Genomic DNA, 13,451 nt, shown 5'->3' on the forward strand with positions numbered 1-13,451 from the left:
CCTTCAACTACCTGAAAGGGGGTTCCAAAGAGGATGGAGCTTGGCTGTTCTCAGTGGTGGCAGATGACAGAACAAGAAGCAATGGTCTCAAGTTGCAGTGGGGGAGGTCTAGGTTGCTTATTAGGAAACACTATTTCACAAGGAGGAGGATGAAGCACTGGAATGGGTTACCTAGGGAGGTGGTGGAATCTCCATCCTTAGAGGTTTTTAAGGCCTGGCTTGACAAAGCCCTGGCTGGGATGGTTTAGTTGGTGTTGATCCTGCTTTGAGCAGGGGGTTGGACTAGATGACCTCCTGAGGTCTCTTCCAACCCTAATCTTCTATCATTCTATGAATACTTCTGCTGAATAAAGTTCAACTGACAGCCTCTAGCTCAGCTAATATCGCTGCAGAGGCAGCAGGACTGTGTGCAAACTGAATAATGATAATAATTGATTTCTGTGGAAATGCAACCTCTTAGCATATAATATTATGCAAATCATGTAGGACCAAAACAAACTAGATTTTTTTAAAATGCTGCTTTTCAAGGAAATCCAGTACTCTGATACTGTGATGTTACCAACATACTTATATATCCACGTGGACCTGATCCTGCAAAGTTCTAAGCACCTCCTACAAAGTTAGTGGAAGTTCAGGTACCTAACTTTAAAAAACCCTTTCTGCAGACTTGGGGTGAGATCATGGCCCCTTTACGCTGAGTAAAAGAGCCAGAGCAGTGTCTGGTTCCATCTGGGAAAGAATTCACCTGGCACAGGCACTGCAGTAGACAGCTATAACACTGCCTTCTGAAGACCCCTCATATGAGCTGGTGTAGGTGGTGTGCTGTACCACAGTAAGCAATGCTGTGGAGATTCTAGGCAGCCTGGCAGCCCATGGGGCAGGTCCAGAAAGCTGCTTTAACTTAGCCCCCCAGGAGCCTCTCTAAATGATCCCAGGACCAGGGCCTCTGCAGCCCTTGAAGCAGCCCAGGATCAGGAGTATTCAAAGGTAGCTTAAAGCCACCTTATGCTGACCCTGATTTGTGAGTTCTGCAGCATAGAATCTCATCCCTTCTAGACATTATATTTAATGACTAATATGGAACTTGCATTTCTGAATCATTATTAGAGAGACAGTCTTGATTTGCATTGCTGAGCCATACCTACTGTACATTACAGTACATACGTTTTCATAGAGGAACAGATTTTTATTAGCAGCAATGAGACTGATTCACATGTTTCAGATCCAATCTGGGTCTAAACTTCCCCAAGGTCCGGGGGCCTGTTGGGGCCAGGGTTTTTTCTTCAAGTCTAACTAAATTTTTCACGTGACTATAAAAGTGAAGACATATTTGAATGTCGAGAAATGCAGGGAATACACCAGTAATGTGGAGAATATATACTAAGGGAATTAGCTTCACAGAAATGCTACTTTAGTTACAGTTTTCAAGGCTGACCACGAGCAGCTGGCTAGCATTAAAAGTAATAGGGAAACAAGAAAGGTGGAGCAAAATGTTATGGACTAAGGCAGACATTGCCAAATATATGGAAAAGATTTGGACTCAGTATGTGAAGTGTACTACAGTTGGACTTACGGTATTTAATAATTGTGCTGTGTGATGGAGATATCCATGGGACTTCCTAGTACACACACACACAGATTTGTAGAGCAATACCTGTGGCTTGTGGCAGGCTGCTCTCTTGCTAACACAGCAGTAAAAACAAAAATACAAGTTATAATAGTATGTACTTTAATCTTTAATAAAGACACAAGTACTACTAGAGAAATGATCCTATCATCTCTCACCATGCTTACACCAAGGCAACGTCATGGTCTCATTGGAGTTACTCTTGCTTTATACCAGTATAGATGAGATCAGAGTCTGGGGCAGAGTGTGTGAATTTAAAGTCAAGAGATGAAATAAACATTATTCAGTAGTTAGGCCTGAATATGAAAAGCCATAGTGTAGCAGCTCTGAAGACAACACGTTTTAAGCTAACAATAGGAAGTTCAGAATTAAAACTAAGATTCTTCACCAACATACTTTGCTTTGCATTTATTCCCTTTCTGTAGAAAATAGAGTTCTGTACCATATCATGTGTACAGCAACTACAAGGAGGTTGGAGAAAATGGAGTTAAGAACAAAGGGTGAGTTGGGAGGGAGACTTAACTTTAAATACCTCTGCTACTACAGCATAGCACTTACATTGCACTTGACATTTTCAGAGTGCCTTACAAATATCATTCCTAACAACTCCCTTGGTACTGAGATAAGTATTATAATCGCTGCTTCACACATGGATAAATGTAACTGAAGTTGTGTAAGTTAGATCGATTTACTGCGGTAGTGTAGACCAGCCCTCACACACGTAGTTCCACAGAAGAGCCATTTTCAAACTACTTACCAGTGTGAGTAAGACATTCACTTATGGCCCTTTGTGACATGTCCAAGACCACACAGCAAGTCATTATCAGAGCTGGGATTTCACTGCCTTTAACTCTGATTTTCTCATAGTTGTAGGTTTAGGGGAGACCTCTTACATCACTTTAATATATTATTTATGTTTTTTGATGTCTTTTTATATTTATGGTAGGGCTTCTTTTTTAATGTTCTTATTCAAGAAGGGCCTGAAACACTGGATATGTTGCGCCCAGAAACCCGGGGGACATTCAGATCTGGTTTCAAAATTTTACCTCTTGGCCATATATCCATTTCTTGTGGAACTGGAGAACACCTAACACAATAGACCAGTACTGATGATTGAAGGGATTCTTTGTTAAAGCTGGGGAAACTAATAACCATCTATCAGATGGAATTTGCTTTTGATTCACAAATTAACTGTAAATAAATGGCAAAATTCGCACATGTATATGGGTTTTTAATATTTGCAAATGTCTTTAGTGAAAATTTTTTGGATATTGGTTGAAAATAGTCGGTATGAAGATTCTAAATTTGGTCTGAGTTGTTTAGTTACACGGCACTATTTCTGTTCCCTGATGGGATGGCTGATATAACTTACCAAGGACAGCCTGGAGTTCGAATTGCTTAACCACGGGTAAAGTTCACATTAAAGTTCAGTTCTTCAGTTTGAAATCTGCTTTTGAAGAATACATGAGAACTTAATCTCTAAAATTTGCTTTTTGTGAGTTTTCATGCCAGTAAAGCTCATTCACTAGAATACATGTGGAAAGTGAACAGCACGGAAGAGAGCAGTTGAACTGCATTAATTTGAAAATTCAAATAGTTGTTGAGTTTTGTGCAGTGCCTCGATCCTTCTCCCTCTGCCTGCACATGTTTTTATATCTGACGTGCCTATCTCTGGTAGCTGTCATTGTGGAGTGTGGCTGCAGAGACCAAAAGTCATCCTCCATTTTGACAGGTGGGACTGGGGTATGCTGGGAGCTTGGGCCTGATTCTCTATTACACTGCAGCTGGTAGCGTCATTTACATAGTGTTTTACATCCAGTTTGCTGTGATGGAAATGACTCCATATGATCAACAGAGAATCAGGGCCAGTCAACGGCTCACCCATGCTTTTTTATTTTCGTTACACATTTGCTGTCACTGATCAAATACCAACTCAGTCCACCCTTCCCAAATCCTTTAGGCACCCACTCCAGAGTCTAAATTATACCTCTTTTCTATCAGATCATCTCATCTAATTTGAAAAGAAAAATGATGGCTGACCACCAAGGAAAACCAGCCACCTTTCTCTGAACATAAAGATAACAGTCTACAAAATGGATATGGCCCCACTTTGGTTCCTGCAAAACCTGATTCCCCAAATAAAAGTCTACACACCAAATGAAAATCCCCCCACTTCCATCTCCCCACAACCCCATCCTTAGTCACCCCCACTGCCTTCCCACACAGATGATCTTTGCAGTGTTCCCTCCAAATTGGCAGTGTCTCAGCAAATTTGTGCTATTTCAGACCAAGCTGAGGAGTGGACTCCACATTTCTTCATGGAGAACTCCCAGACAGAAGCCTATTCTCTCACATACCAATGGAGCCCCTACAGGAGTATTGCATGCTGATCAAGTGGTTAAGATTAAGAATGAACATGGATCATCCATGGCCTTTTGGTGGCACATACGTAAGGAGTTTGTTGGTCTTAGGGCAAAGATGGTGGACTGAGAGCCCTGGAAACTAAGCAGAACAGGAAATTCCTAATGACCAAATCACAAACCACCAAGCATCTGACACTTATTGGCAAAAATTAATCAGCAGTACTGAATGGGCACAGAAACTGATCCACTTTTACATCCCCTAGGGTGATCTGTCCACCAAAGCTGGGAAGTACATTAACAGGGAACAGAGTGGTGAAGCTGGCACTGCCAGTGCCCATGACACACCAGTTATGTTTAGGCTCCAGGGATGTTTAAATGCAGCACCTTTCACAAGCACTAAATATTTTTTCTAAAGATGAATAAATACCTTGCTGTATTTTCTTTGTATATGTATCCGTGTGTGGCAGGAAAAGGATCCAAAGAGTTTTCTTTTACGTTTGCTTTCATAGAAAAGAACTGCAACTGCTCCCTTGAGCCTCTGTCTTAAGATTTCACAGTACGGAATATGTACAGCAGGCTTTATTTTGGCCCTGGTGCCTCCTATGTTGTAACATGTAAAACTATTAGAGTTAATGTTGTCCTGGCAGAGTAAAGTGTAATAGCTGGTGAAACGATTTGCTCACTGGCGAAACTCAAAAATCTTCTTCACTTAGCTTTGAGTTCATGTGCGAGTTTGTTTTTGGAATTCATACAAATACAGAAGCACTGGGTTTATCTGTGGGTTTCTGTTTGTTCACATACCTTTCTTGGAGACCAGTCCTCAGATGCCTGAAAGAAGGTCAAAAAAGCATGTAACTAAGTTCCACTTCCTTTTCTTATCCAGCTTACAGAATATTTAAGCATGTATTTAGCTTAGTTCTTGTGAAGCTCCTGAGAAGAGAATTAATGCGCTGCTACATATTTTATTTTTCTCTTTCGCAGTAGTAGTAGTAGAAGTAGTAGTAGTAGTAGTAATCTCTTATAGAGCACTTTTTATATCCAGAGATCTCAAGGTGCTTTACAAAACCATTATCCCCATTTTACAGATGGGGATCCTGAGGCAGAGTCACAGCTCGGTGTGCCTAAAGTTTTATAACAGGGCATTGGCAAACCCAGGAACAGAATCCAGGTCCTCTGACTCCCACTCTAGTGACCTAGGTACTAGACAAAACAACCTCCACTTTTATGTATATTTTAAAAATTAATACAAGCTCTGATTAACATATTCTTGCTTTTTTTGCTTGCTATTTTATTTCCCTGCAATGGAAGCTCTGCATTGAGACACTGCTTCAATGAGAAAAGATGAGAAATAAAATCAGTGAAATAAATTCAGCTTCATCCCATTTCTAGCTGCCCGCAACAGATGCTGGTTTAATAAAATAGCTCTTTGATACAATGGAACCAACAGCAGCTCCAGTGACCCAGGATTTATAGTGCACAACTTCACTTCATTGCCCAGTGGCAAGAGCTCAGCACTGAGGGGCACTGTTAAAACTGCCCCTAAAAGAAAACCGTATGTGTACATTCCTGCAGAGAGCTCCAAAGCAAGAAGACCAGTAAGATATCATTGAACAGACTGTCAGTCACAGTTTAGCACTGAAGTGCACTTCCAACATTACCCTTAATGAGCCTGTACACCATTACATGTGCATTGTTGTGCCCTGATGTCCATCCCCCTCCCACATTTTCCACATCTGAAACCCTGAAAGCACGTTGCTGACAGTCTAGTGTGCAAAGGCTAGCAGGCATGAGGGGTGTGCCTATGTACATGCCTCCGCTGTGGCATGGCCCCATATCCAATCTACAGTGCAGTGTGGATGGGGGCAGGGGATGTGTATCAATATCATGTATCAGGTCATGGGTATCAATAGGCCTCCAGGGCTATTCCCACAATGCATTGATCCCTTTGCTGCCTTACTCAAGGTATAAAGGTCCCTGACCCATCCCTGGCCCATGGTAGTAGTGACCTGTGCTGGACACTTCAGAAGAGTTTTCTGTTAAATATATTGATCAGTACAGGTGATCATGGATCATGGCCTGAGAGCAGCGGCTTGGTCTCTGGAGCACACACAGGTGTTGATCAATGTTTATTCAGAGTATGCCATCCTCCACAACTTTACCTGGGTTAACAGGAACACTCACCTCTATGGGGAGATTTCTTGGTGGTTGGAAAAGGTTGACATTCACCAGAATCCGTCCCAGGGCCAGGAGCCTCCTGTACCAAAGGGTGAAAGACTCCATCAGTCGCTCTGGAAGGGGATGTATCACACGCCCATGCTATGATGAACTGGACCAGGTGCGCTCCACAGCTTCAAGTATGGAGACTGAAATGACTCATGACCCCCTCCTCATCATATGATGGGATGCCAATGGGGGCAGGGCAAGGAGGCAGCAGGGACCTCAGAGGAAGTCCTGGAAGAAACCAGGGAGGAACAGGAGCATGTAATTCTGCACCTTTATCCAGTGGACCTGGTTGAGGAAGCTCCCCTTGAAGATCCTCAGGACCCAGAGCCGCCGCAGGAACCAGAATCTGATGCTGATAAGTTTTACAATGGATCCCCCTACCCTCTCTGAGAGTATCCCCTCTTCTTTCAGTGCTACATGCCTCTGCTCCACCACGCTACACCTCATCTCCACCCTGACATGGTCCCGGAGCAACACACAGCTGTAAATCAATGATTTGATTAAAATCCTATTAAACACCGTAAAGCACTTTGTGGAAGCTATAACAGGTTATTAACAAGCAGTCCCTGTGACATGTCTGTTTAGTTTTTGTCCAGCTCTGGCTTTGTTAACTATTCAAGTGATAATACAGACAATAGGGGAAAAAAAAACAAAAAAAAAAAAACCACACCACACATTAACAGTGGAGTTATGACACTAAGCAGTGCTTTTATGACCCCCCTCCCCACCAGACATGCACCACTGGAAATCATGGGAATACTCATTCATAGCAACTGATAAGTACTCTGAGCAATGGTGTTAGAAAACGTTGGGAGGAAGGAATGTATGAAGTGCCTCCCGAAACCTTACAGAATTGTTAAAAGTTACTTTAACAGTGCTTAAGCACTCCCCATAAAGCAACCCAAGATAGAGCAGTTAAGGTATGACAAAAACCTGGTGAAATTATGCCCCGAAAGGGTGTTAAAAACTGTCCTCGACACAAAAATCACAGGCAAAGGTTTTAACCTTGAGCCCCACCCACAAATTGTCTGCTTTCAATTAGTACATTAACATCAACTGCAGGGGATCGAAACCCACCAAGGTGTCTCGGAAATAAGTATGCAGCAATCCTCTGCACCACTGCAGTGTCACAATAGTGTCCCTTGGCACTGTCAAAAGTCATTATCTGCCTCCCCGCTGTTCCTTTTGCTGGAAATCAGGAGCTGTGTGCACCTGGGTGGGACCAGGCTGCCTGTATAGGCTTTGAAAAACAGATCTGTCCGGTGCACACTTGCTGTGGAAGTATTCCCTTTTGGCCTCACATACATTGTGCAAGGCACAGCACGCCACAAAAGTCCAAACCACATTGGCCACACTGGCATCTAGACAGGTCCAGAGGCATAATTAATGGACGTTCAGCTGCCCAAAGGGCATTCCACCACCATTCTCAGTTTGCAGTTGAATCCCCTTTTCCTTGGGTTGGTGATGTCAGGGTCTGGCTTCATGAGCTCCAGTGGGAGCAGATATGAGGGGTCCCCCAGAATAAATGTCACAGAAATGCCATACACAATCACATTGTTTTGGGGCAATAAAGTCCTTTCCTCTCCCCTGCCTCCCCTCCCCTTCCCCTTGGTACAACTTTGACCTCCCGAGCACCTATGTGTCCAACATTCATGTCCCTGAACTGACCTCTGTGGTTCACTATGCCTTGGAGAACCAATGAACTTTTCAGTTCATGTATTTACTGGCCCCTTTTGGTGGGCAAAGTATAGGGAGGTGTATTCCATTGATGGGCCCTGCGTAGCTTGAAAATCCCATCCTCTGAAATCCCACAATTCAGGGACTTGAGTTACGGCAATCCCCCTGGGGTACATCACAGTACTGACGATCTGGCAAACTTGAACAACTACTGCCCTGACAGTTGAATTCCCAACCGCAAACTAGTTTGCAACTGACCAGTAGGGTGATAGCCACCTGCTTCTGCACCAGTATGGCCTGCACAACTCCATGAAGGTCTGCTTTCTCATTCTGAAGTTCTGCGACCACTGGTCATCATCCCAGGTTTCCAAGATGATGTGGTCCCATCACACTGTGCTGGTTCTCCAGGACCAGAGGCAGTGGTCCACCCATGGTTGTACTGTTGCAATCCCAGCACTCAACACATCTGTTCCTTGGGACCATGGTGCATTTTCATACCGTCTCTGGGTCTGTCATCTTTGCTGTCTCAAATTTTTATGGACCAATTCTATCCAGGATCCGATACTGCACCACATGAATATTAGTCCGGCAAGCAGAAGCAGAACCACATCATCTTGCTCCACGTTTCGAATGCAGTTTGGCGGAAGGGAGAGATGACCAGGAGCTGCTGTCACCAAATGCGTGAAGGTGGCGTATGGTACCAGCAACACGCACCAAGACTGTTCCCAGAGTGTCTCCGGTGACACACAGGACATCAGGAGACCGCCCCTGAAATGGCAGTGCTGCTATCGTGTACTGCAAAGGGGTAGTGTGGATGTGAGTATTTGCCTGTGTACAGTGTACTCAAGCTCACCTCAGCATATGTGGACACTCAGCATGGGTACAGGGTATCTGTGCTAGCAGTACATGGACAAATCCTCAGGGAAGCCGCAAGTGTAGATGTAGCCTTAGAGCTAAGGCTTACAATGCCCCCCCTCATTAGAATTTTTACTTACAACCATCCCAGTTCATCTGAAGTCCCATGCCACTGGAAGTGGTATTCTTCTTCTCTTCCTGTCACAAACAGTTGTGTACGCTCGCTGGTTCTGTTATAATTGGTTGAAAAATTTCCAATTAAAACTCTTTTCATTGGAAAATAGGGTTTAATCAGAAATTAAATTTGTAATAGAAAAATTCACGTTTCTGACAAAAATGTTTGCTTTATTAATTTTTTTCAAAACCAAAACCATGAATTTTTCCAAATTTCAGGAGGGATTCTGGGGGGGAATTTTTGAACATCTTTATTTTGAAAGCATGGGCTTTTCCCCATTTTCTGACTTGTTTCCAAGTTTTGCCAGTTGGAAAACAGTCAAAATGGGGAGCAAAAGCCACCTTCCACACTTTTACCATTTTGAAACTTTTGCCAGTGTAAATTTTTGCAGGAAAAATCCTGTTTTTCCAACTATATGTACTGCAATGGCTGCTATATCCTGCTCTACCAGGACATAGTCTTAAGCAGATGCTGTAAGCAGGGTAGAGAACAAAGATAATTCAGAGAGAAAGAGAAAAAATAAGTTAAGGGGGGGGGGGGGAGATTAAAAGTAAGGGACAGGGAAAGAGGTGAATAAAAGGACAGGGATGAAGAGAATGAGCTGTTTTCTTACCTTTTCCCATCCACTCCCTACTCCCGTTGTTTGGGCACAGAAAATTTCTATTCCCACATATCTAATCAGTTGCTCACATCTGGTTCATCAGAAAATCACCTCATCATGGTTTTGCAATATTGGCAAGCACTTAGCTGGGTTTTTTTTCAAGTCAGAAGGTCTCTCAGGATAAAATTCACCCTTTTATAGAGGGCTTGCAAAAACCTATGCACTTCTTAAATCCTATTTTGAGATGTTAAGTGGGACTTCAGTGGTGCAAGGGCCTTGTACTGGCCCTCTATACAGGAATTAATTTCACCCTCGATGCACAAGGACAATGGCTGGTTGAGATCCAAGGGGGGGAAGGAATAACAGGGGTCTGGTGCACAAATGGGAAGCTACATTATCTGGAAGGATCTTGGGATGTGATGGAGCCATTGACATATTGCATAGCGTCAAGCAATCACTTGGTTTTATTATGTCTCAGTCAATGCAGCAAAATCACCTCCCACCCCCGAGTGACATACATTTCACCGACATAAGCTCCGGTGTGGACAGCGCTATGTTGGTGGGAGAGCTTCTCCCACCAACATAGCTACCACTGCTCACAGGGGCTGGAGTAGTTAAGTTGACAGAAGAGCTCTCTCCCATCAGCTTGGAGCAGCTACATTAGAGAGCTTACAACAGTACAGCTGCATCGCTGCAGTTCCGCCGCTGTAAACTCTCTAGTGTACCCATGCCCTAATTAAGAAATACATCTGTCCCTTGGTGAAACAAATTACAGAAGTAAAAAACTCCTCTAAATGTTACTTCCCTTAGAAAATGAATTCAGGCCACCTTGGAAGGTTTGGAAAACTACAACGGATGGACACACAGATGCACACTGTACAGGATATTCTCTGAAAATCCCAAAGGGATAATCTTTGAACATTTCTACTGGAAATTTGAGACACTCCAAAAAGGGCCACACCCAATGGCAGAAGATCTCAGAAGTTCAAAATTGAGCAGACCCGCCCTATTTCCTGGAAATGAGTTACTAGTGTCAGTAATAGGAGGAGCAAATGCCTCTTGGTGTACCCAAAAAATTATAAGACTAGCCTTGAATTTTATCATCTGCAAATCGATTTGGTGGGGATTCATTTGGCTGAAAAGTAACCTGCAGCATTAAGTTTCTCTCTTAGAGAAGAACAAGAGAGAAGATGTAGGGCCAGTATAAATCCAAATTAGCAGCATAACTCTGAATTTACACAAGTGTAAATAGGAGCAGAATTTAGCCTATTGATCTATTTTACCATTTTATTTTCAGCTTTCTAACTTTTTCTGTTCAGAATTAATTTTGCACCAGAGAGAAATATTTGAAACATCTTATCTGTGGGGTCTTTATCAATAAAATTATTATTATGTATTGATGAACTGGGTCCCTGTCAGGCCAAATAAAGGCAGCATTCTATCTTTTTTCCCCAGTGGAAAAAATAATTTCTTGAGAAATTCAATCTGTAATGAAAATTCATTCTCAGGGTGAGCTGTTAGCTGTCTGAACACATGCTATATCTGACGCTTACATTTTTCAAAGATAAGGAGGGTAAAGTGGAGGGAATAGTGACACTGATGCAGCATTTTAAGTGTAGGCAAGCTCTAAGGCAGTGGTTCCCAAACTTGTTCCGCAGCTTGTTCAGGGAAAGCCCCTGGCGGGCCGGGATGGTTTGTTTACCAGCCGTGTCCGCAGGTTCAGCCGATTGCGGCTCCCAGTGGCCACGTTTCGCTGCTCCAGGGCAATGGGAGCTGCTGGAAGTGGTGGCCAGTAAGTCCCTCGGCCCGTGCCACTTCCAGCAGCTCCCATTGGCCTGGAGCAGCGAATCGTGGCCACTGGGAGCTGCGATCAGCTGAAACCTGCAGACGCGGCAGGTAAACAAACCGGCCCGGCCTGCCAGGGGCTTTCCCTGCATAAGCGGCAGAACAAGTTTGGGAACTACTGCCCTACGGTATATACATGTGCTTTATGCCTTTAGGATAAGTAATTTCACTCTTGTCTGTGATACACAAAACAAAATGAGTCAGATCCTCAGCTGGTCTAAATAGCATTTAAGTCAGTGGCACAATGCCAGTTCACCCCAACTCAGGATCTGGACCAATGCTATAAGCATGTGATAGCCAATAATACCTTGCACTTCTATAGTTCCTTTCAGTTGAGGATCTCAAAGCACTTTATAAACACTAATGATGAATTAAGCCTCACCATATCTCTGTGAAGTATTATTATCCTTGATTTAGAGATGAGTGTCAGAGCAGTTAAATGATTTTTGCTGATCATACAGCAAACCAAAGCAGAAGTAGAAATGTAGGACTTTCAGGTTCCCCGCTCTAACCTCCATAGCAGTGGTTCAAGTCTCCACAGACCCTTCAATGGCCACTGATCCTTCTGTGAGTAGCTCGGCACTAGACCATACACTTAATGGTTATATGTTAGCTGAGTGTGTTTCATTGTTTAAGAGTGGTTTTATGTTGCAATACACATTGTTGCTTTTCATTAAGTTCAGCCACCACCTCTCTATATTCTTATCAAAACAGAGTTTTCTGGCTAACACGTTAGCAGGTTCATAGCTTGGTAGGCTAGAATCCAATCAAAAGAAAAATACTATTTTAAACATATCTTCCATTGTTGTTTGCAGCATTGTTGTAGCTGTGTTAGTCCCAGGACATGAGAAGAGACAAGGTGGATGAGGTAATATATTTCATTGAACCAACTTCTGTTGGCTTTCGAAGTCAAGCCTTCTTCACATTCTTCTTCAAAAAGAACTCTGTGTAGTTCAAAAGTTTGTCTGTTTCACCAAGTTGGTCCAATAAAAGGTATTACCTCACTCACCTCAGCTCTATTTCTATACAGCGATAGAATATTAATGGTGAAGGGTGAAAGAGAATAGAGAACCCTAAGGAAATATTTGATGACTCTTATTGTAGTTTCCTAAAAAGGCATTAAAAAGTTCCCTGGCACAGCTAATTATTACCAAATTCATTGCAACCACAAACATGTTCATGTCTTCCAGAGTGATCTTTAAAGTCACAGGTGTTCCAGGTTTCTGCTTGTGCAATATGTAGTTTTTATGAGTGCATATGGAAGCCAGGATCTTAAATGTGGGCTTTTTGTTCAAGTTAACCAAGCTTTTTTTTTCTACTCTGTATCTTAGGATGACAAAGACACTTCTTTGCTGACCATAGACAGACCCACAACTATGTACAGTAATACATATCCATGCTTTCAACTTTCAGATATTACAGTAAATCATTTCCATTGACACTTACATGATGCATTGAGCTGTTTGGGGGTCAACGGAGTGGTATGTCATTAGAAGGAGCAGGTTTAGACCTAGAGGTAAGGGGTCTAAGGTTAAGGTAGGAACTCATTATTACAACAGTATTCTGCAACAGTTTTCTTACATGCCAGAAGGCATTAGACTCACACTGGGTGTTTGTTAGCACAGAACGTTAAGCTGCAGGTGTTCTTCACTGTACCAAGTCTTCAAAGATCAGTCTCAAATGTTTCTGTTACTATAAAGAGGATTAAAAGGATTTTAAAACATAGCAGGTTGGCTTGACAGCTAGCATATTTGCCAACATTTTCAAAGGGAAAAGAAAGGTTATATCAGGAAGAAGAAATGGTAGTTTGGGGAAAGCCATACGGTATCTTTCAGGGGGGGGGGGGGGGGGGTTATGACCCAAATGTGGAACTATAGCACTTTCAACTGGAACTCGTTAAGAATTCATGGGGCAGAAAATGCAAGCGGTTCTGGAAACGAGGACTTTGAAAGGCCAAATGTGAGCCATAAATAAAATGGAGTGGATATTCAATTTTGGCTATTAAATGTTACATCAGAATATTTTCTCAGATCATATTTTTAACTAAAAACCCTCCACCCCATTCTTAAAATAAATGGACACATC

General features: G+C 42.8%; 1 long non-coding RNA gene across 1 annotated transcript; it reads right to left on the minus strand.

The window, feature by feature from the left end:
- Positions 1–8,781: 8,781 nt before the first annotated feature.
- LOC135982065 (uncharacterized) lies at positions 8,782–13,077 on the minus strand. Its single transcript, XR_010599272.1, has 3 exons — positions 12,971–13,077; positions 12,813–12,876; positions 8,782–8,975 (listed from the first exon to the last, which is right to left on the minus strand). It is a non-coding gene; the product is annotated as an uncharacterized LOC135982065 (long non-coding RNA).
- Between the last annotated feature and the right edge of the window lie 374 nt (positions 13,078–13,451).

Source organism: Chrysemys picta, chromosome 3 (genome assembly GCF_011386835.1).
Source record: "Chrysemys picta bellii isolate R12L10 chromosome 3, ASM1138683v2, whole genome shotgun sequence".
In the NCBI taxonomy this organism is placed as follows: domain Eukaryota; kingdom Metazoa; phylum Chordata; order Testudines; family Emydidae; genus Chrysemys; species Chrysemys picta.